At 39.9% G+C, this 23,749-nt stretch overlaps 1 protein-coding gene and 1 pseudogene across 7 annotated transcripts in view; one reads left to right on the forward strand and one right to left on the reverse strand.

The window, feature by feature from the left end:
* Positions 1-23,749, forward strand: part of SCHIP1 (schwannomin interacting protein 1) — a 799,467-nt gene that overhangs the window by 622,373 nt on the left and 153,345 nt on the right. The window contains exon 1 of one of the 7 annotated variants that reach the window (XM_045385103.2): positions 11,149-11,206. The exons of the other annotated variants lie outside the window; for them this stretch is intronic. The gene's annotated coding sequence lies outside the window, so the exon portion shown is untranslated. Of the gene's footprint in view, positions 1-11,148; positions 11,207-23,749 lie in introns of those variants that run through there. 7 annotated transcript variants of the gene reach the window in all.
* LOC102133880 (splicing factor C9orf78 pseudogene) lies at positions 279-23,425 on the reverse strand (annotated as a pseudogene).

Raw genomic sequence — 23,749 nt, forward strand, 5'->3', positions numbered from 1 at the left:
CCAAGAACAAATGTTAAGAGAAAGCCAATACCTTTACAAACAAGATTTAGTGCCCACAAGAATAGAGTTTGCTTTTAAATAGGAAATCTATGCATTGCTTTATTTCAAAAAGTTACGAATTTAGTGCTTGAAAAATCCAGCAGGTAAGCAGCAGGAGTAAGAAAGTCTATTTTTGGAACTGTTTAATGGCAAATGAGCATGGTTCTATCCAGGAAGCATTTTTCAGTGAAAGGGATGGAGGGAGAAAGAACTGGTATTTACATTCCATTCTACACATCTCAGTACCGCCTGTTCATCTTCTTGAACTTCTCATAGTGATAGTCATCAGGGGCCTTCTCATTAACAGGATGCTTGCCATTTGGAAAGGACCACTCAGGCTCTGGCTTCTCCCTGTCACCTGCTTTCAAGGCTCTTTGTTTCTGTGTATGAGGCTGTTGAGCTCCTCATGATAAAAATTGGTTGTTCAGCACATACTCACAGCCACGTTGGTAGGCACAAAGGACGTCTCACTGTCTTTCTTTTTGTTCTGCTGCTCTTTCCCAGATGGGCCTTGGCATCCTCCATGGCAATGATATTATTTTTTATTTTAGCATTGATGCTGAGGTCCACCTTGGGGATGCCACTCAGCATCTGGCTAGAAAGCATCTCCTCTGTCTTCTTTGCTGAGGAAACACAAATGTTTTCTTGAAGTTCATAAAGGCAGTCCTCTGTGTTCTTCAGTTTGACTTTCTATTCCTTGTCTTCCATAATCTCTTTCCTCTTCTTCAGCTCTGTCTCAACGCACTTTATTATGTCTGCATCCCTTCAGTTGGTTTCTGCAGAAAACAGTGTCCCCAGGGTTTTCCTCTTCACTGATTTTATTTTTGTGCCTTTTGTTTAGTTTCTTTAGGAAACTATGGTGGATACCATACCACCTGTTTTCATCTGAAAGGGATCATCCACTAGAGTGGTCTCTTCTTGTACCTTCTCTTCCACCAGCAGGGCCACAGCACTCAGCCTATTGGGCCTGTTCCTCAAGTTCTGCACCCTCTTGTCTCTTCCAGTTTGAATCAAACCTCCTCTGAATCCTGCTTATTCTCTTCTGACTCTGAGTTGGCCTGGCACCAACAGAAAGTCTTTCTTTCTATCTTATAGAGAGAATAATAATCAGCACTTCTCAAAGTATTTGCGTCAACAAGACATTTTCTTCTCGAGGCATCTCATCGAATCCACAGGATCTATAATTTCATTTACGTTTAGCCAAGGTCTAATCAAGGATTTAGGTTTCTAATTTGTATTTCCCCAGTTGTTTAATGTATACATTTGAGATACAGTATTTTTGTGTGTGTGCATGTGTGTGTATGTGTATTTGTGTGTATAGAGAGGGTGTGTGTGAGAGAGAAGCATGTATGTGTGCTTGTATGCATATCATTTTTTCAAGTACTTTCACATATTGTCTCGTTAAAGTGTTGAAACAACCATATGAATAAACAGGTTGCCTATTATTTTCTCCATTTTACTGTGGCTCATAGAGGTTTAGTGGCTTAATGATGATTAACTAGTAAAGTATCAGAACAGATTTGAACCCTCTGTTTCTGAGTCCAATTTTCTTTGCCCTAAACTACATGTCTTCATATAGAAATCATAAAATATAGCTGAAGGGCTTTAGAATTCCTGGAGGAAAGTGGGGAGCAGGAAGAACAGATGTGGGGACTCCTCTCCGTGGCATCTCTTCCTCCCCTGGCTATAGCAATTGGAACCTGCTGTTGCTGCTGAGCAGAGCCCATGTATGCTCAGCGCTTCCAGGAGCTGGGTAGGTGTTTTGCAGCCTGTTGTCTGAATCCCCAAGAAGAACCTAATTATTAATAGTTCATCCAAAATTTGAGATTCACTTTGTTTCTTTTCAGTCCTCTTGGAGATTGAAGAATTCTTGCTGGATCGTAATGTTGTTTTTCTTATCAAAATACTTATACATGTTAACTGTAATTAATTTAGAAAATAATGATTTCATAAAGAAAAGAAATTAATAATAGCTGGTAGTCCCACCATCCACATATTTCTATTACTACAGTTTTGCTGCATATTGTTTCTTTACAAATATACGAATTTTAAAATGAAGTTACACTCTTTTTTGCAGTGTTTCTATGTTTTCTCTAAAAATAGAAAAGTATCACAAGTCTAGTCCCATGTTATTAAGTAGTCTTCTATAAGAACATTTTTAGTGACTATCTCATTGCATGATGTCAGTGTTCTTCCATAAGAACATTTTTAATAACTATCTTATTGCATGATGTCAGAGTTTGCTTCACATACTAGGTCAGAATTTTAAATTGGTTCTGTTCTTCATCATTTTAGATATGCTATGTTTATTTCATTTCCTGTTTGATATGAAGAACCCAACTCTAACCCCATATAGTACCTGGAAGAAGCAACCCTATACATCATGACACCTCTTCTCCCAAACAGCTGCTAGGATGAGGCTAATCTATTGGCACTCAGCAAGCAATCAGACTAAATCAACCAAGAATTTTAACTAAGAGATCCAGCAAAAACAGTAGAGGAGAGGCATTTCAAATGAAAGATACTTTGCAACCTAATACTTACAACCAAAAGAACCTTGACCAGAACACTGTGATAAAACTTGAGGCTGAATCTTCATTTTCCATATTCATAATTTGTTAGAATAATTCTTAGAGTTGGGATTGCTAGCTCAATTTTATACGTTTTAAGACTTTTGATGCACATTGCCAAATTGCTACCTGGAAGAGTTGAACCAGTTTATTTTCCTCCTAACCACCACTAGAGGTTCATGTATTCTTTCCAATTTGATTTCCAAAATGGTATTTCATTATCTTAAGTTGCATATCTATGATTTCTGAGTGAGTTTTAAGATTTTCTATAGGGATTAACCATTTGTATTTCTTCTCTTGTTGATTGTCTTTTCATATCATTTGCTCATCTTTTTTGTTAGAGTAATCATACTTTTCTCATTGATTTAAAATAACTCCTTATGTGTTACAGATTTTAATCCTGATCAGGACCTTTTTTACTGGGAGCTAATGTGGGTTAGGAGGAAGCTCAGGGAAAGATGGACCAAGGGTTGGGTAAAGCTCTGCAGCCAAAGGAGGATTAGGTCAGGAGACACTGCAGCTCCTGACTCCTCTCCCTCTTCCCTAACCAGCATCTTTTTCCCCAGGGCATTCATAGAGACCGTCAAAGAGTATATTGATATAGATAGTTTTTAGGGAATTAATATACGGATTTTCAAATTGCATATAACTTGTTCATAAAATTGACTGTCTGAGAAATCTTTACCCACCTCCCTTTTCCAGTAGTTTTCTCCCATTTCACAAAATCTTGCTATGGTGATTTGCAATGGGATACAAAGTACTCTGGAGCTCCAAAAAAATGGTAATTTGAAATATTGGGGAGGATGTCAAGAAAATGAGTGACTCGAATCCCTGGGTAAAAAAAAAATTCCTTTGCAAGTCAAGCGGTTGCTAAATTGACAGATTATTAAAAATTTTTTCTTATAGATCACCTTGTGCATATAACTCAATGGGAATTGAGAGACATTGCCACGGCTGTCTTCATTCCCATCTACACAAACAAGATTTCTCAATGTTTTCATTGAGATGCATTTTAAGAGTTTGATTTTCTAATCTTAATAATTACCTGTCTAAAGTTATAATATATTCATGTTGTTTTCATCAGTTATACCCCATAATCATCAGGACAGTATAAACTCCCTAACTGTAATAAGTAAACCTAAAACTTCAATGGTTTAACACAACAAACTTGATTGCTCATTCATCGCACAGTTTGATGCAGATGAGGAGCCCTTCTTGGGGACTCTCTTCCAAGGGTGACCCAGATAGCTCTGCTTCCATCTTGTATCTCTGCCACCAGAGTTTCTAGTTCCACTTGGGAAGATGAGAGAGAGAGAGAGACAGAGAAATTCAATTCACTTTTTCTTTCTCTCTCTCTCTTTCTTTCTTTTTTCTTTCTTTCTTTCTTTCTTTTCTTTCTTTCCTTCCTTCCTTCCTTCCTTCCTTCCTTCCTTCCTTCGTTCCTTCCTTCCTTCCTTCCTTCCTTCCTTCCTTTCTTTCTTTCTTTCTTTCTTTCTTTCTTTCTTTCTTTCTTTCTTTCTTTCTTCTCTCTCTCTTTCTTTCTTTCTGAGACAGAATCTCCCTCTATCACCCAGGCTGGAGTGCAGTGGCACGATCTCAGCTCACTGCAACCTCTGCCTCCTGGGTTCAAGAAATTCTCCTGCCTCAGCCTCCACGTTGCTGGGACTACAGGCACACACCACTGCACCCAGCTAATTTTTGTATTTTTAGTAGAGATGGGGTTTCATCATCTTGGTCAGGTCTCGAACTCCTGGCCTCAAGGGATCCACCTGCCTCAGCCTCCCAAAATGCTGGGATTACAGGTGTGAGCCACCACACCTGGTCTCAATACACTTTTAACTGTCTAGGATAGGAAACAAGATTTCAGTTCTGCCCACTCTCCCAGTGGAAGACTACGAAATAAAAACTTCTTGGACTTTCAAGAAGAAAAAGGGTGTGGTGAGCACAGAGTACTGTCTCTGCCACAGGTACTACTGGCAATAATCGCAATGACAGCTCCATCCAGATGCATTGTCTTTTAACAGAGCCAAAGGTCACAGGAAAGAAACAAATTGTAATTTCACTTTATATTTATTATAGAAAACTAAGGTGTAATTATACTAAGGTAAAATTTAAATACTCCTAAGCACAGAAAGATCTTTTATTATAATAAAATTTTGTAAAAGAATGGAAATAAGAATTCAAAGGGAAAAAGAAATGATGTAAAATTCCTATCGCTTACTAAATGGATGATGGTGGGTGTCATGGTGCTATACTACTTATATTCCATTAGATATATTATAACAAGCTGAGTAATAGTATTACTTTTGAAAGCCAATATTTACAACAGACCATATATTACACCCTTTGCAACCATTTAAGTTTTGATGAAAACTTTTAGATTATAACATAAAACTGAAGGAACGTATATAGATTTTCAAAATTCCTTTAGAAGATATTGAACAAAAATGTTGAAGCCCAGTGTCTTTAAGGAAATACTCAGTTTGATTTCATTCAACTGTTAGTAGGACGACTTCTGCTGTACTGGATTTGCAGCTCCATGGGTTGCAAACCACTGTCTTTTAGGACACCAATCTCTCAGGAAGTCTAGGGACAAAGAATTCCAGGTACAGAAATGTTGCATTTTTTGGCAGAGTTCATAAATGAAGGTAACAAGCAGAGCCACAGACTGACACACCCTTGCTTAGCTTTGTGGTCAAGCTACCTTAGGGTTTAAGTCTTCTGCTCTGAAGTCTGTGAATTCTTATTGCCATGCTCATCAGCTGATCATATTGAACCACTCTCCCAGTGAAATAAAAATCCTACCACTTTCCAGAAGAATCTAAAGCAGGCTGTCTTTTTGACTGCTGAAGATGGCAGTTTTAGACAGGGGTCTAGCTCTCCTCCCTAAAAAGGCCCATTGACCTTTATTGCAAGTGAAATAGCCTATGGGAACAGTAAATGGCTAACCTTACTGTACTATAAAATAGGGCTCCCGCAGCCTCTCCTGTCTCTCAGCTCTACCGAGAGGCTTATAATAGCATTTCTCATAAAAGCCTCTGTGCCATTTCCCAGGTGCAAAGCTTTACAGAAGTACAACTAGGGAGTTTCCAAAATTGCTCGAAGAGAAGATTATCTAAGGATAATGCCAACTATTTAGCAGGTGTTTCTTGACCGGAATTTGAGATAACTTTATTTTTTGCATTTGCTTTTATGTAACCTGTATAAGCGGCAATTGGCAATATGACGGAAACATAGGAGAGGAAGCTTGCATTAAAAGCCCATTGAGGATACCACCTGATTTAGACATCAAAAAACAAATCCTCTATGAACTAATGTAGTTAAAGCCATGAAAAAGAAACTTTGGTCAGGCTCCAAACTAAATTTTTTAAACCATCCTATAATGCTTATTGAACACCAATCATTTGCAAGGTGAACTGGCTCGTAGATGCTGCAGAATCTTTTCTAAAAAGAAAGATGTGAGCAGCTTCAAATTCAAGAATTCTGAGTTTTTTCCTAATCAACACCCAGTCACCTTTTCATGTATCCTATTTTATCTTCATCACAGAATTTATTACTACCTGACATTTTTGTTTCTATTTATTTACTGGTCTGCCTCCCCACAAGAACATAAGCTCCATGAGTATCATGATTTTGCCTATTTTTTTCCACTGCTGTATCCCTGGGGTTCTGAAGCGCCCAGCATGTTATAGACTTTTAACAAATCTTCTCAAATGACTGCATAAATTCCCACCATAAGAAGGTGCATAAACTTGCAAGGATTGGAAAATGAAGCCCCAAATATCAATAATATTCGTTAATATATTTATTTACTTTTTAAAAAAGTGCTTAAGCATAGCAATAAAGGGCTTGGAGGATTGAGGGATGTTATCTTATAGGATGAATCAAATTTCCTAGAGGAAGTGATTAGGGTGAACTTTGATTTCCTCACCTAGTGTGGGTCTAGGGAGCAAAGTAAAGTATGGCCAACACACAGGGAATATATGTTTGGTTTCATGCCTATATTTTTATATGAAACAAAGGGCTGCTAGCAAAGCCTTCATGATAGTCAACAAATTAATAAGCCCCTGTTCAGTATATCTAGGCTGCCTCATGCACTGGTCAGTCCTTCCCCTAAATGGGTGTCCAGATGATTCCTGGTTCTGCTCTTTCAGGCCCCAAAAAACTTTTGTTGTTGTTGTTGTGTTTGTTTGTTTGTTTTTTGGTCACAGCCATGTCATCATCAAATTTAAAAATCCTGTCTTTAAAAAAAAGGCAATCTGTAATTTAAGAGTAACTTCAATAAATCTGGGCCCATTGTTAGCTCCCCAGGGCACATTTAAAATATGTAAGCTGCATGATGTCAGATTATGCTGTGATTGTCTTGCTAATGCCTTAGGGACAGACCATATGCCAGTGGGTGGGTAGTTGAGTACCTCTTAGAAGGAAATGGATCTTTTCACTATCATTCTGGGAGTTGATCACACCTAGGCAGGCAACAAAGACTAAAGAAGTCGGCCTTACATTTATATCGCGATTATCTTTCTCCTCTCTCTGGGTAGGTGACCAATATTGTCCAAGCTCCAAAAGGCAGAAATTCTCTCGACATCTGAAAGAGGATGGAGAATGAGGCAGCTAACCAGCTTCACAGGGGACCCTAAGGCCAGTCTAGAGTGTGCTATACTAATTCTCCCCCACTCACTGTCAACTTCCAGTAATGTCTTGTTAAATTGGTTCCTGGCATCAGCTGTCTTATGAGATAAAGGGAAGAATCTGTCTCACATTAGTCTGAAAAACAAAAGGAAGAGGAGCTGCCCTTTCCCTCTCTCTCCCAGTGAGGCTGGGATGGGTTAGCTGCAGTGGTCACCAGCAGAGCAATGCTAGGCTCAGAAGCATCTTGTGAAAGTCACTTGCAGTAGTAACAGCAGAGTAGAGAGAACAAACATGCCTTGGGAAAGCTCAGGTGAACTCTGAGAGGCCCTGGATCCCTGGAGAAATAGTGGGGGACAGTTAGAAGCAGAATTATTCCTGTCTGTCAGGCCAGGGGATTTTGGAGCTATCAAGTTCAGTCATTAAAAATAGATGTGTTCTGGCCAGGCGCAGTGGCTCTTGCCTGTAATACCACCACTTTGGGAGGCCAAGGCAGGCAGATCACCTGAGGTCAGGAGGTCAAGACCAGCCTGGCCAACATAGTGAAACCCCATCTCTACTAAAAGTATAAAATCATCTGGGCATGGTGGTGCACCCCTGTAGTCCCAGCTACCTGGGAGGCTGAGGCAGGAGAATCACTTGAACCTGGGAGGCAGAGGTTGCAGTGAGCTGAGATCATACCACTGCACTCCAGCTTAGGAGACAGGTGAGACTCCATCTAAAAAAAAGAAAAAAGAAAAGAAAATAGATGTGTTCCAGGTAACACTTTCTTTATAATATTGTGGCAGTGGTAAAAAAATTACCTATTTTTTCCAAGGCAGCATGTTGTTTAATGATGAAATGCAAAAAGCCTTCCCAATAATGTGAGGAAATGGTGACCTTGTTTAACGTATTTAATTAATATTGTTTAAGTACTACCCAATTAAATAAGAGGAAATAAATGTATAAAACAATGAAAAGGATGAGCCAAAGTGATAATTATTTACAGATGATATAATCGCATAGCTAAAAGAGAGTCACATAGAAAATTATTGGAAACAATAAGATAATTCAGTACAAAAGCTGGTTATTAAATGCAATAATCAATAACTTCTCTGTACAAAAACAAGTTAGGAAACATAATGAAAAAGTTCCCATTTAAAATAGCTTCTAGAATAATAAAATACATTAGAATAAAAATAACAATAAACATGCAGAATATATGTAACTGAATCTTGATAAAATGAAATGACATTCCCCATGTTTAGATAAAAAGACTAAATATCATAAAGAAGTCAACTTTCCCAAAATCAAATTATTAATTGAATGTAATATCAATAAAAATAAGATTTTTTTGGCTATTGTTGAAATCACATATGGCAAATAAAGATATTCATTACACAATTACTTTAGCTGTAATAGACTAGAAACAGTCTGAACGTACATCAATAGGACATTGGTTAAATTACGGTATATTCCCAGAAGACAGCCTTGTATTCTGCCATTTAAAAAGTAAAGGAGATCTGTAGGCCTGGATATGGAATAATATCCAAGTTATGTTGTTAAATAAAAGGGTCACAATTTATATCTACACTATATCTATCTATATAAAATAAATGGCATCATAATATACCTATAAATATGTATGTCCATATAAATTAGGATGTTTCCTCATTTGTACATAGTTTTCATAATTGTTATATTTAATGACTATATGAAGTGGAGTCCTTTCTTTTTCATAAATCTGTCTGTTCCTAGTGCCTATTATAATGTTCAGGAAGTCCTAATGAGAGCAAAGAATGATGCTAAGACTATAAGTGCTGGTGCCAAAATACCTCAGTCCAAATGGGAATTGTTTAACCTCTGTGCCTTAGTCTTCCAGCCTGTAAAATGAGGATGATGAACATTTTTACCTCATAGGTTTGTCATGAGAATTGAGACAGATTAAGTGAGATTACAGATTAAGTGGGTTAATCTGCATAAAGCTTTTAGAGCAGTGCCTGATACATAATGAGCAATCAATCAGCATGAGCTATTATTATTGCTGTATGAAATAACCTTAGAGCCTTTAAGTAATTTCTCGTTATGGCTATTATAGATAGTAATACAATGAGTAGCTCTATTAATATAATGTTTTGCTTCTGTTTAATTATTTTATTAGCTTAAATTCCTAGAAATCAGATTACTGGATCAAACAGTAATCACAATAATTACCTTTTAAAGATATTCCTTTGACCTCTTCCCTTAAAGAAAATTTAATGACATGAAAATTACTAGTTGATATAAAAGAGAGAGCAAAGCAAAGAAACCATGTATTTATTTGACCACAGCAAAATGAAGACGAGCTCCCCTTTCCCTCTCTTTCCCAGTGAGGCTGGGATGGGTTAGCCATTTACTAAACAATTATTTAGTAAACACCTACTTTATTCATAAAACTATCTAGACATCATACAAAAACCCAGGATTCTATTCAGTTGATTAAATCCAACAAGGGTTTCCCAGTCTACTACATGCTTATTCCATGCTGGGTGTTAATCAGAATATGGAGGAATATGGAGTGGTCTTTTTCCTTAAAACTCAAAATTTATGCAAGAAAGTAAGATGTGAAGATAGTATGAGACTCTATAATCAACTGCCAAATTCCATTTTTAAAAGATCCCAAATCTGTGATTCAGACACTGGATATCAGGCATAGTAAGCTAAGCAAAAAAGAGTAGGTGCTGGCTGGAGCCACCTGGCAGACGTCAAAGCATTTTCAAAGACAACATCCAGTTGGCAGCAAAGAAAGAAGTATGTTACCACACAAGTGATGACCAAATTAGGCTCTACTGTCTTCTTAGAATCTAACATTTTATAATTACTTTTAATCCACCCCCAATCAACAGGACAGCTTTGCATTTGAATATTATCAGTAGCAAATGTTTGCTGTTGCTAAAGCACATCCTCTTCCCTGCCAGCTGGAAAGGTAAAAGGAACCCTCAAACTTCAGCTGTGGGCTTTAGCCAAGGGAGTCCAAGAGGTGTGCTCAGAAGTAGACAAGGCTGGTAGAGAGCCTCCATTGAGGACTGTGCGTGTTTATCGGTTTCGGAAGGGCTCTCTACCCGCTGAAAGAGCAAAATCATCTCCACTTCGCTGTTTTCAGCGTGCAGTGCTACAATCCGAATCTCACAGCACAGGCTTTACCACTCTTCAGTCGTCTCTCTTTTGTCTCCGAGTCAGGAGGAAGGGGGCAAACTGCCGCTCCTCTCTGAGGTGAGCAAGATTATTTGTTTCAAGGAAGCCAAACCTGAAATAGAAGCAGAAGCCCTTTCATATAATTGAGGAAGACTTCACAGTTGCCAGAAACCCTTTTTGTAAGAGAATAAGCCCCACATAAAGGGTTTTCTGGCCTTTAAAAATACCCCACCAAATATCTTTCTTGTGCCTTATCTAGGATTTTTTTCTTTTTTTTTTTTTTCTGCTGCCCTGGCTGGAGTGCAATGGCACGATCTTGGCTCATTGCAACCTCTGCCTCTGGGTTCAAGCATTCTCCTGCCTCAGCCTCCTGAGTAGCTGGAAGGCCGCCAACACACCTGGTTAATTTTTGTATTTTTAGTAAAGACTGGGTACTGGGTTTCACATGTTGGCCAGGCTGGTCTCGAACTCCTGAGCTCAGGTGATTCACCTGCCTCGGCCTTCCAAAGTGTTGGAATTACAGGCAAGAGCCACCACGCCTGGCCCCTTATTTAGGAATTATTAAATTGCCTACTATGTGCAGATCCTTGTGAATTGTCAGGCTCCAAATTTCCTCAAAAGGCTGAAGCCTGGCAGGCAATGTCAAGAGAAGGAGCTGCTTTGCCCAAACAGGTTCCAAAGCAGTCAAGTGAAATTGTCTTCCTTATATGGTGAAAAGCGCCCTATCCCTTTAAGGCCAAGAGACTTGGCTGCAGACAGTCCCTGGGAAGTTTGCGGGCAGCCCCATCCTGTGTCTGATCCTTGCTGCTGTGCAGGTGAGTTCCCAAACCTTCTCTCCCCAGTTTGCCCTCTATAATCGTTCTCATGGCGGGTTAGAAATATTGGAATGAAAGAGCTAGAGAATTTCAGGGTCAGCAGAGATGGTGCTGTTTGGGGAAGTTTGAGTCGAAGGAAAAAACAAGGTTACAAGGGAAATGTGCAGTAATGCAGCCAGTGAGGATGCATCTAACTTCCTGTGGGGAGAAGGCAGCAAGGTTACAGAAGGCCCTGAGGCATTTCCAGGGCAGGGCGGGGGAAACAAATTCAGCACGGGAAGAGGGACAAATTCTAGATAAGACCGTGGAGGGATAAGTTTAGACTCTTGAGCTATATAATCTGGTGAACTGCAAGTTAAAACCAAACATAGCTGGTAGGAAATACTGCTTCTGCAAGTGCTGAAGGCTTTCCAGGAGCTCAAGCTACAGGACTGACTGCAGAGGAGAAAGTTACATGCCAATGTTTGCAATGTCTATACGCCTGGAAGGCTGCAGCCTTAACCCTTTATGCAGCCTGGCTTTTTAACCATTAGGGTTTGGCTGCCACAGAGCAGAAGGTGGGGGTGCATGTGTGAAGTACTGCAGTAGGAGACTAAATAAATAAACAAGACTATGACTGTGGAAATGCATCTCTGGCATCCTCTTAGTATCACGTGCAGAGAAGAGGGATTTTCAGCAAAGGGCTGGAAGAAATCTCATTTAAGCTAATTACTGCTCCGTCATTTACTAATTCAGCTTCTTGATTTTTTTTCTTCCATGGTCTGGAGCCTTGTACAATATTAATTTGAAATTAGGTAATAAAACTTTTTAATAGCTAAAGATTTGCTAGCAGAAGTGTGTTTCTCTCTAAGATTGAGAAGTATATACAGCTGGGGTTGGGATTTTATTGAGAGCTTGAAAAGAGATGGGTGTGGTATAGAAGGAGAAACACTTGATGGTCATTTTACATAATATCAAAGCCGTTTAACTGAGCCTACAGCCAAAAAAGGAGTCCACCCGGGAATTTAAAAGGAGAGATGCTAAATTACAGGGCTGGGGGTCCTCTTCCCTCCTAATTGAGTCTAGGTCCATTCATCATTCAGAGGCAGTGGTTTCTCTACAGTTGTTGTGTGGGGGAGTGAACAAGAAGGCTGGATTAAAATTCCTTACATACTGCATGCCTTTTAAGAATATTCATTCATCTGAGTATTCACTGAAGAATTCTTCTTATTATTAACTAACAAGTGTTCTATCCACTTGTTAGTGCTTTCTAAAGACAGAATGTTCATGAAAAAAGATTTTATCAAGAGGGATTTGTTAGTGTAAGGGTTCCTCTCTTCTCCTCTGACTTCTGATGGATGGGCAAAGTGGTGATTATTGGTTACTGAAAAGAAAGATCTGTTCTTGACTTTAAAATCACAAAGGGCTTTACTTTGGACCTTTCTCATTCAGAAACATTGGTGTCCCAAGCAAAAAGTTAATTTCTGCATTCACAATGTGGAAGAGAGCAGAGTGCATGGGTATAGTTTTGCTTCATTTTGTACCAAGCTAAATCCAGAAAGCAGTGTCAAATACATTGCTTTCAAATATAGATGCCACTGAGAAAAACAAAATTCTGTCCTTAAAGCTGAAAAATCTCTAAAAGTCCCATACTGTTATTATTATTATTATTATTTACTTTTTTTTTTTTTTTTGTGAGAGGGAGTCTTGCCCTGTCGCCCAGGCTGGAGTGCAGTGGCGCGATCTCGGCTCACTTCAACCTCCGCCTCCCAAGTTCAAGTGATTCTCCTGCCTCAGCCTCCCGAATAGCTGGGATTACAGGCGTGCGCCACCACATCAGCTAATTTTTGTATTTTTAGTGGAGACGGTTTTACCATGTTGGTCAGACTGGTCTCGAATTCCTGATTTGCTGCCTTGGCCTCCCAAAGTGCTGTGATTACAGGCGTGAGCCACCATGCCCAGCCCATACTGTTATCTCTTATAAGATAAATCAAGGCATTTCAAAGGCAAAAAATGATGTGTCTTCCCAAACATTTCACACAGTGACTCTCGCGGCCCTCAGTCACATATGGATCTTACAACTTCACACAGGCCGCTTACTTTATCTGTGCCTCAGTTTCTGACCTAGAATTGAGCAGATCTGAGTTATATTTCTAGTTTCTTCATTTATTTCCATAACCATAGGCAAATTACTCAGCCAGTCTAAACTTTAGCTTTCTTATTTGTAAAGAGAATGAATGTTAATTAGGATCAGAAGACCCCAGAACTCAGCATAGGCTCCATAAATGCTATTTCTCCTTTTTTTTTCTTTTTCTTTTTCTTTTTCTTTTTCTATTACTTGGGAAACTATACTGTTCCTTGGCAGAGGAATAAGTTTTGAAAATGGAAACCAGCTCTGTAGCTCAGCTTTAGAACTACAGTTATTCCATCCCCTGTGTCCATTCCCTTCATAGAAGGATGCCCAACTCACTGGGAAACCCATTCCTAATCATCAGCCACCTCACTGTTTGGAAGCTCTTCTTAAGCAAACCCACTTCCACTTATTTTGTGTTCAGAGATGTGAAGAATTGTTGATTGTTTTCTTTTAATATAAAATTACTCCATATTCTTAAAGAACAATAGTAAGTTATCTTAGCATCTCTATAAAGGTGGTCTATTCCAATAATAAGCTAAAAAAGTATTTTAAAAGGAACTTTTTTGGTTCTTATAAGGCACCTCTTAGAAGTATTTCAAAAATTGCTACTTTTTTTTTTTTTTTTTTTTTTAGCAGAGTCTTGCTCTGTCACCCAGGCTGGAGTGCAGTGATGTGATCTCAGCTCACTGCAACCTCTGCCTCCCGGGTTCAAGTGATTCTCCTGCCTCAGCCTCCCAAGTAGCTGGCACCCACCATCATGCCTGGCTAATTTTTATATTTTTGTAGAGATGGGAATTTTACCATGTTGGCCAGGCTGGTCTTGAACTCCTGACCTCGGGTGATCTGCCCACCTCAGCCTCCCAAAGTTCTGGGATTACAGACGTGAGCCACCACGCCTGGCCCCAATTGCTACTTTTCTATAAAAATTCCTAGCCTATTCACACAGGGGTCTTTAAGAACATGATTATCCTTACTTCAGCATTTTCATTGTTTAGGTCACTTTAAGAGTAGGTTTGCCTTACTTGCAATGAGTCTGTGTATGACCCAAACAAATTCTCTCACCAGTTTAGGAAGGTGGTGACAAATTTCAGTAGCAGAAACATTCCACTGGAAGTGCACATCCCAGCATGTACATAAGCTGGGAACCGAGTATGCCATTTTTAACTAAACTAAGAACAGGTCACACACACAGCCTATCTTCTAGTCATGGATTAACACCGCCTCTGTCAGGAGACTGGTGTTGAGAGTCCACACTTGTCCACTTAAAGTAGCTTTGAAACTCTGGGCTAGTTCCTACATGTGTCTGAGCCTCGATCTATGGCCTGCATAATGAGAATGATAATAATACCTATGCACGTGGTTCAGGGAACGCATGAAATGTGCCAGGACAGGTGCTCAGTAATTATGTTGGATCTGAATGCCTAATAGTCTCTAACAAAGTCTTGTACCTTAATAATAAGGTAATGGCCCCAGATCTTATCTACACGCTTTAGACAATCTGCAAGTATGGATATGTTTCTAAGGATGTGTAAATTCAATTTTTAATAAAAATGTAAGTTATGTTTCTAATTAGGTGGATCAAAAAGAAGTAGATGCTGAGGCGACCATCAACCTGCTACAGGGGTTAACTGTGGAAACAGCCTACAAATGCAGGTGTGGCTTAAAAGCTGCTGGGTCTCAAAGAGTTTTGGATTGGCTGTGCTCCTTAAAAATATTTTTTAACTTTTTACCCCAAGGCAAGTATTTCTGTGTCTGGTACACTGGCAGGAGTTAGAACGGGGGAAAGCATTAAACAGATGGAAATGAGAGATCCTAGTGAAGTTGAATCTCTTGATACATCTTTGACTCCCTTCTTCCCCAACTCCCCAACTATTCTCCTTAAGCTTTTCAGATGTAATTCATTCATGAAACCACCAAGCTGGGGAAGCTTGAAGAAGTCTATGCCAGCTTCTTGCCTTCAGTCAAAGCTGCACTTGAAACAATCAGGAACCACGGCTGCCTACCCTTCCAAGGGAGAGAGACTGAAGTTCAGTCTATTGCATGCCTGCACCGGGGCTGCACTGGGGACATTCCCCTCACACCTACCCTTGTAATACAAGCCCATATTCGTTTTTTTCTCTTTTTTTTTTTTGAGATGGAGTCTCCTTCTGTCGCCAAGGCTAGAGTGTAGTGGCGCCATCTCGGCTCACTGCAAGTGCCGCCTCCCAGGTTCACGTCATTCGCCTGCCTCAGCCTCCCAAGTAGCTGGGACTACAGGTGTCCGCCACCGCGTCTGGCTAATTTTTTGTATTTCTAGTAGAGACAGGGTTTCACCATGTTAGCCAGGATGGTCTCGATCTCCTGATCTCATAATCCGCGGGCCTCGGCCTCCCAAAGTGCTGGGATTACCACGCCCGGCTGAAGCCCATATTCTTTTAGTGTGCTCCGGGTCTGTCCTTTGTGTTTACGGCAAATTCATATCCTGTCTATGGGAAATTTCCACTAAAGTGGGGAGTACTGATATGGTCATAGCCTCTGTGAGGGGCAGCACTTCCTTGTTTTCGGCCTGATTAATCATCAGGTGAGTAGACATCCTTCTCCCCTGACTTCATCACTTCTATTCTCCACTCCTGCTTGCCCCTCTGGTGCAGTGTCTCCCAAACTAGAAAGCATACATCAGAATTACCTAGAAGATTTGTTAAAACACAGATTGCCAGGTTCTATCCCCAGAGTCTCTGATCTGTAGGTCTCGGCTGGGGCCTGAATGTTTGCAATTTCTAACAAGTTTACAGGTGATCTGGGGCTATACTTTGGGAACTGCTCCTCTAGTCCAATAGTAAATCTCACTCTAGTGTTCCCAGTAACTTGCACTTACTCTCGCCTTTCTATATAATACTTCTTCTATTTTTGGAGGTGAAGTACAGCCATCTCACTACAGTTATGTGTTACTATTATTGAATTCTAATTGTAACAGGCACTGTGCTAAAGACATATATTATTTCAAATACAAATTTGGTATCATTAAACAGAAAGAGGTTAAGTAACCAAGATCTCACAAGTGATAAAGAGAAGATATCATACTCAGACTGATGTGAACAGTGTTTGCTCTTTCCATGATTCCAGGGCTGGCAAATAGATTTTTAACTTATCTGTCAACTCCAATTCATTGGCAGCAGCTTCCTGGAGCACTGGATTGAGGAGTCCCAGGTGGGATGGGTGCTCGGTAGGAGAGAGCTCTAGAACTGCTAAGCCAAACTGCACGGGAGTGGGAGTGGAAAGTGGCAGTGGGTATGTGTTGTGTTTGCCGTCCCCACATGATGCTTTGCCTTGTTCATTGATCAATTTGATTAGGATCTAGAATCAGTTGAAAGACATGTATTTAAGTTTGTTCCAGAGGAAACAGTAAATTTATTTCCTTGTCTCTTCCTTTCTCTGAAAGGTGAAATTTTTGAGCCTATATTTGAGAAGGTGTAATAAACTATAAAGTGAAATGAAATATTCATGGTTTTTGTATTTGTGTCTAATGCACATTTTAACACAATTGACACAATGCATTGTGTAGCTAGTTTTCTGGAAAAGTCCATCTTTTCGGAATTGTTTTTCAGATCTTCAATAAATTTTTTCTTTAAATTTCAAAAAAAAAAAAATGCAGCCGGTATATAGATAGTAACCAACATAAGCATGTTGTCCTAAAGTGGCTGGGACAAGAGAGTTATGTTAATTATAGTCTTTGCATATTTATGTCTTTCAATGTGACCTATCTAATGGATTGCCTTATATTGAAATAATCCAGTGTGACTTAGTAGGAAGGTAATGACATTTCTAGTTTAGTTTCTGTCTCCATGTTCATATTCACTGTGGGACTTGTTATTTTTAGTGTCTCCGTGCTTTATATGAACAATTAATTAAATAATGTTTTTCTGTTGCATCCTAACATTTATTATAAATGTGATTAAATGGCATATAACGTAATGGCATCTATTTTATTTGATCAACAAATATTTACAAAAATGTATCCCCAGGCACTGGGGATATAACAACAAACAAAATATATTGTTCTCATGGAACTTACATTCTAGAGAGGCAAGAGAGAGACAATAAATGAGTAAACAAAGAAGGAAATTGTAAATAGTGATAAAGCGTGTTCAGTGAGAGAGAGAAACTCTGTGTGTATTTGTGTGCCCAAGTGTGCGTGTGTTTTGCTATTTTATAGGTGGTCAGGGAAGGCCTGATTGAGGAGGTAAGATCGAATATGGAAAAGAAGCCAAACATGGGTCGGTCTGGGAATGGAGCATTCTAGGCAGAGAAAATAGCCAATGCAAAGATCCTGACGTTAAAAGTCGGTAGGAGCCAGATTGCATAGGCTAGTAGGGGGTTTCAGCTGGAGGTGCTGCAACATCTCTATTTCCGCCTAGAGGATGTTTGAAGATGCACAGGTGGCAATTTGCATATACAATGCTAGAGTTGAGGGCAGGACACTATTGGCTTCTAGTGGGCAAGGACCAGGGATGATAAACATCTTGCACTGCTCTTGATTCACACAAGATTTGTCTTGCTCATATTGTCCTGAAAAAAAATGTCTCTATTGAGAAATCCTGAAGAGCCTTTAAAGCCAGGCTAAGAAGTTTGAATTTTATCCTAAGTACAGTGGGAAGCTATTGGAGAATTGCAAGCTTCAAAAGACAATCTTTCAAAGATCACTTTGGCTACTGAGTGGAGAGTGAATTGTAAGGGACAAAGGTGAAACAGGGACATTCACTAGGCAGCTCTTTCAGTGTCCACAACAGAGATGACGGTGGCCTGGACAAGAGGAGTATTGGTGAAGGTTTTGAGAAGTGTTTTTCCTTCAAGAGGAAAGTTGCTAAATACATATAAAATGCTGTTTCCCATGACACCTGTATGTTATCTTTTTCTTTTTCCTTGAGATATTTGTTTCAGTTTCAGAATCCCCTGGTTTCCTCTACATTCATTTAAGAGAATTTTGTGGTACCAAATTATAGAAGACCTTGCTCTTTCAAATGCAAGTCCTTATCCTCTTGCTCTTTAACCTTGCATATCTATCTGCATTTCAAGTTGTTCATTGCTCAGAAAGGTAATCTATTTGATTTGGGCTTGTAAAAAGAGATAAAATTACTTGTGCTTCTTGAATAACAATAGGTGATTTTTTTTTCTCTGAGGGTCAATATGAATTAGCCTACATATATCATTTTATAACTGGGACCAAGTCTACATTTATTCTGTTGAAAGAGTAACATTCAACATCAGAATCTCTTGCAGAGATTCAGGTATTTCAGTACTAATTTTACTTAGGCATTAAAGCCTCACAAATACTTTCCAGGTGCATTGGCTCCTCCCTGACAAAGGCAACTCAGCTTCCAAGACTTCAGAAAATTCTTACTGTTGTCCTCTTGTCTCATAGCCAACTCTTCTTTCTGCACCTCCACAGCAAGTGGCCCCCATACTGACCTCAGTGTGTCTCTGCAAATGCAGAGATTCACAAAGCAGCAATGTGGAAACTTGTCAGTTCACTTGGAGAACAACTCAATTCTCATTTGAGGGGAGGAGCATCCTGTCCCCAGGCTGAGCTGAAGTGGGTGGCAAGAAAAGAGAGGGGAAAAGCTGGCTGCAGGCTATCCCCATACTGGTGAATGGTTCTACTGAGTGGTAGGTGCCTCTGCAGTCAGGATGAGGGTCTTTCCCAAAAGATTGTTGTGTCCTGAGAGGAGAGTCACCTCAGGAACACTGGAGAATGGGTGCTGGGCAGGTGGAACAACAGACCACAGCTTCCAACTAAACTGAGGGAAGCAGGTGCTTGCCAACCCATAGCCTGTCTTCTAGTTTCTGGATTAAACTGGAGAAGAGAGACAGAAAGAAGATAGGGTCATCCCCCTACCCCCCAAAAATCCAATGAAATCTTCTTTAAATCCATCATACAAGCTACGTAAGCCAAGATTCCAAGAATTTAAAAAGCAAGTGGTCTTACTTTACTATAAAGAGGAATCTCTGCCTTCATCTCTGGTCCGTAGGTATGCCCCTAAGAGAGACAGGCCACTTCGTTGTGTAGCCAAAAAAGGGAGGAAACCAGAATTGTATATTTGGGGGGGGGGGGGGAAGACCAAATACCTTGCATTAAGATATCCTATCTTAGCTATTAATTAGGCACACACATTTGGACCAGGTCACCTTCTTGGGCTTCAGAAATAAGGAGTTGAATCAAGTTTTTTCAGACCCTGATTTGCTCTGAGTGGATTTATAATTTGGCTCAAGATCTTCAACACTCCCCTAAAGCCTCTTGCAAACCAAACCAAGCCATCCACCTCACCCAACTCCCCCTTCCCAACACTGTATTTCCTTTTTTCTTTGAATATCCCTTTCCCTCCACTAGCTCTTCAACTCCGTGAAGAGAGGTATTGGTATCATGGCCTTTTCTTTGAATCTCCAGTGTCTGGAGAGTACCAGACACTCATTAGATGTTCAATAAATGTTTATTGTTGAATGAATGGATAATGTGAACATAAAAATAGAGAAGAATGAGCCCAGGCTAATCCAAAGCTCAAGAGCAAGCTTTGCTTAAAACCATATATTCTGCCCATAAGATTCTGGACTTCTTAAAATTAAAAAAGGAGAGAGAGGAAAGAGGGATTTCAGATATTATAGCAGTAATTTTCAGACATCACAGTTTCTAATACCCTGTGTCTCCACTGAGATGTACCAGTTTCACAGGATTTTAGAAATACTAGAGTTTTACCGAGCTTTTATGGAATGTCTTACAGTTATAAAGAGCTAGTATAAACTTGCTGAGCAGACGTTTCTAGATTCCTTACTCTCAAACTGCATGCCTATTTAAGCTCTTTCCAGAAAAAAAGAAAAAAAAAACATAACAAATCGAAAAGTTTAAAGCTGCCTTCATCTTTTCTTCATAAGCTTTGATCCTTTCATTTATTTAAAATATGTAACCATCAAGGCCTCATTAGAATTGCTAAAGGACATAGGAAAGGCCATATGGGATCAAACTTCTGGCCTGTCTAGCCAAGTTACCAAAAATGGCAAAGTCTTGCTGATGTGGTGCTGAGAACAAGGGAGGAAACCCAGAGGGCAGCAGAGGTGGCAACCCCAAACAAGGTCCAGTTCCAGGAGTATGGATTTGAGGGGACTGAGATAGGGTGCAGTATCAGAACTTTTGGGTAGTGGCCAGATGTTTGATCAGTCTTAGACTAACCAGGGAGCACCATGCATGAGGGATTCCAGCCTCAGAAAAAGAGTCAAAAAGAAAAAGGAGGCCAGGCACAGTGGCTCACACCTTAATCCCAGCACTTGGAGAGGCTGAGGCAGGTGGATCACTTGAGATCAGGAGTTTGAGACCAGCTTGGCCAACATGGTGAAACCCCGTCTCTACTAAACATACAAAAATTAGCTGGGCATGGTGGCACACACCTGTAGTCCCAGCTACTGGGGAGGCTGAGGCAGGAGAATAGCTTGAACCCAGGAGGCGGAGGTTGCAGTGAGCCGAGATTGTGCCACTGCACTCCAACCTGGTGACAGAATGAGATTCTGTCTTAAAAAAAAAAAAAAAAAAGGAAAGAAAGAAAAGAAAAGCAATGCAGTTAATTGTGCCTCTTCCTGCACTAGGGCTGAGCAGATGCTGCCATTGGGAGTTATCGCAGGACTGGGACAAGAAGACACTGCCCCCAAAAGTGTGGAATCTCCAGTGGTATCCCCTGGGGATTTCTTCAAAATATTGTCCATGAAGCAAGGAATAACAAATGCCTCTAACTTCATCATCATGATGTGCCATATAAGGCTAGTACATCCATTCTTCTGAGCTCTGTTTGCAACTCAAGTAGCAAGTGTTAGGAACTCACTTATTTTTATTTTTTCTGCCCACTGTTTACAGAAGCAAGTCTTTTGAACTCTTCTTCATGCTGTCCTGGTAGTGAGGGAAGGGACCACCATGAGACCATGGTATAAGTATGGGGTTAATGGCAATAATTAACCTTGTTCTGATTCATTTTGGATACACTCTTTTTTTTTTTTTTTCTTTTTTTGAGACAGAGTCTCACTCTGTCACCTAGGCTGGAATGCAATGGTCCGATCTCGGCTCACTGCAACCTCCACCTCCCAGGGTCAAGCAATTCTCCTGCTTCAGCCTCCCAAGTAGCTGGGATTACAGGTGCCCACCACCACACCAAGCTAATCTTTTTTTTTTTTTTTTTTTTTTTGTATTTTTAGTAGAGATGGGTTTTTGCCATGTTGGCCAGCCTGGTCTCAAACTCCTGACCTCAGGTGATCCACCCACCTCGGCCTCCCAAAGTGCTGGGATGACAGGAGTGAGGCAACGCGCCCGGCCTTGGATATACTCTTTAGAGGACTAGTGAATTCGAGTGTATTCCTCCTAAAACTGACTATCTTCTTTCTAACTGTTATAACTGTAAGAGATGAAGAACAAGCTAATATTCTTCCTTTAGGCTTCAATCAATCCCTTCTGAGCCTCTCTCATAGGCTGAATGGATTCTTAATCTTTTCCTAAGGGGTAGTTGCTTTGGTCTTTGTCATTTTAGTTGGTTTTTCTGAATCTGGATTAGAAACAGAACATTAAGACATTAAAAATATCCATACACATTAAAAATATCTCTCTGTTTTAAAAAATAAAGAGCCTGCCAAAATCTGGAAACAACACAGATGTTCTTGAGTGGGTGAACAGTACAACAAACTGTGGTACATCCATACCATGGAATACTAGTCCGCAACAAAGAGGAATGAGCTATTGACACTTAAGAACAACCTGGATAAATCTCCAGAGAATGACAGAGTGAAGAAAATAATCCCAAAATGTTACATACTGTATGACTACATTTATATAATATGCTTGAAATGGCAAAATTACAGAGTTAGAGAACAGATTAATGGTTACTTGAGTTCACACATTTTAAAATTGAATTTCCTTTTATTTCCTGCTCATATACTTGACCTCATTAGTTTGAATCAAGTTGTAAAGAGCTGGAGAACGGATTAGTAGTTAGAGAATGGGGACAGAAGAGAACTGGTGTGACCATGAACGGCAGCATAATGGGTCCTTGCTGTGAAGAGAATGTCTTATATCTTGACTGTGTCAGTGTCAGTACCCTGGTTTAATACTCTACTGTGTATAATGTCTTATATCTTGACTGTGTCAGTGTCAGTACCCTGGTTTGATACTCTACTGTGGTTTTGCAAGATGTTACCATTGGCAGGAAACTGGGTAAAGGGCACAAGGGATTTTTCTCTATATTATTTCTTAAAACTGCATATGAATGTACAATAATATCAAAATTAAGAGTTTAATTTAAAAAATAACTAGTTAAATGAATGAACATAGATGAACCCCTAACTCACAGTCTCAAAAGAAGAAGCACCCCCCAAATTTTTAAACAGTATATATACTGTACCGTATAGTAAAACTATAAGGAAAAGCAAGGAATTAAGGTGAATTTTAGGATAGTATTGAGAGGGAAGAGGTAGAAAAGGAAACGTCATCAAGGTGAGACACCCAGAGGGCCTCAAAGGTGCCAAACAAAATATTCTGACTTACAGTGGGAGGTGAGAAATGCAGGCATTCATTTAAGCATTATTCTTTAAACTGCACATACATGTTTTTATATTTTGCTTTGTATGTATGATATATTTAAAAATAAAAGGATAAATTTTAACTCTCCATAAAACATAAAGACCCAGTGTCTGAAAGAAACTGATCAAAGAACTTTAAAATGTTGCCAAAATCAAGTCAATAAGACCTTAGGCAAAAACTTTAAATATAACCCATTAGAACCAGTACAGACAGAATCAATCTCTTTCTTTCTCTCTCTCTCTGTCTGCCTTCACTGGTAAAAATTTTGCTGACTAGAAAAAATTCTGTAGGAGTGAGGAGCACTAGAACTTATCTATAAATTACATTTCAGAGAAATAGTTTTTCCTCTGCCCATCCTGCCTGCCAAAGCAGTACTGATTAAGCACATTTTCCTGTCCAAAGTTGAAAGGTTAAAAATGATGCCTACCTCTTTGAAAGCTGGCATTCTAACAGCTTGGTGTTCAAGGTAGCCATTGAACAGAAGCCTGTTGAATGTCAGAAAGTGTTCAATGGGGCCGGGCATGGTGGCTCACACCTGTATCCCAGCACTTCGGGAGGCCAAGGCGGGTGGATCACAAGGTCAGGAGATCCAGACCGTCCTGGCTAACACAGTGAAACCCCATCTCTACTAAAAAATAATAATAATAATTAGCTGGACATGGTGGCAGGCGCCTGCAGTCCCAGCTGCTTGGGAGGCTAAGACAGGAGAATGGTGTGAACCCAGGAGGTGGATATTGCAGTGAGCCGAGATAGCACCACTGCACTCCAGTCTGGGCAACAGAGCGAGACTCTGTCTCAAAAAAAAAAAAAAAAAAAAAAAGAAGGAGAAAGTGTTCAATGGGACTGC

This window comes from Macaca fascicularis, chromosome 2 (assembly GCF_037993035.2).
Source record: "Macaca fascicularis isolate 582-1 chromosome 2, T2T-MFA8v1.1".
NCBI classification, from domain to species: Eukaryota; Metazoa; Chordata; class Mammalia; order Primates; family Cercopithecidae; genus Macaca; species Macaca fascicularis.